At 37.7% G+C, this 1,053-nt stretch overlaps 1 protein-coding gene across 1 annotated transcript in view; it reads right to left on the bottom strand.

The window, feature by feature from the left end:
- LOC116685920 (pro-neuregulin-2, membrane-bound isoform) overlaps window positions 1-1,053 on the bottom strand; it is an 81,793-nt gene that overhangs the window by 19,519 nt on the left and 61,221 nt on the right. The window lies entirely within an intron of this gene.

Below are 1,053 nucleotides of genomic sequence, written 5' to 3'. Positions count from 1 at the left end.
GGAACCTGCTGAAAACCAGTTTTTAAACTGAGCCAGGCCCCGTTTTTATATTGTAATGTAATGTGACTTTTTCTAACTTTCCTGTGTAATAAATATGAATGAATGAATCACGGCCATTATAACTGTGGGTTTTATCCTAATCTCTTAGTCCAGGACGGAGTCCACTCACGTGATATGGAGAAACTCCACTTATTAAAATCAATATCACATAGGGACCAACCCTTAGATAGATGTAACCATCACTGACATTTTCAAAACTCATTACATTAAGACCTAAATGTTGAACACATTCTTACTCTAAATCTCATTGTCATTTACTTGCCAAATTGTTGGGGGTTTGGACACACTGTAGCGTTTAGTATTGACTGGCGGCTGTTCAAAACAACGTCAGAAGGACTTACATTGTTCTCCATCTATAGCCTTGAGTTATACTCCTACTCCAAAAAGTAAAATCAATGAAAGATTTGTCTCTTTGTTTAAAAGAGAAGCAGAGCATTGAAAAACGTAAAAACGTTCACATAGGCACACAGCCTTGATAGTTTCATTTTATTTTTTTAACTGCTGAACATCTTAACAGCACCGATGGACCATCTACAAAGAAAAGTGACAATAAAGTGTTCCAATAAAAGCTTTATATTGTGTTAATTCTCTGTCTCCTCTGTTTCTTTTTGCAGTTCTCTGGATCAAGCTGCAACAGAAGTTCTTTTGTGTGCAATTCACCTCTTAAAAATTCAGATTTTTAGAGTAGACACAAAATACTGTACAGATGTGCTGCTTGTTGTTGAGTTGTCAAATCTCTGCTTTTTTTGGGCAGCTTTTCAAGTATCCAGTATATGTATTTTATGTATAATATATCTTATATGTACTGTAAATGATCAAATCTCTCAGTTGTTTGTTTCTGGTGACCAGAGGAGCACCACGGAGGAACCAGGGGAGACAGGGGGGAGGAAGGGGTGGACACAGAGGCATGCAGACTCACTTTAACACACACATACGTTAACTTACACGAAACACAAGACACACACACACACACACACAGACACACACACACAC

This window comes from Etheostoma spectabile, unplaced genomic scaffold (assembly GCF_008692095.1).
Source record: "Etheostoma spectabile isolate EspeVRDwgs_2016 unplaced genomic scaffold, UIUC_Espe_1.0 scaffold273, whole genome shotgun sequence".
NCBI classification, from domain to species: domain Eukaryota; kingdom Metazoa; phylum Chordata; class Actinopteri; order Perciformes; family Percidae; genus Etheostoma; species Etheostoma spectabile.
This window is presented reverse-complemented; position numbering and strand designations above follow the sequence as displayed.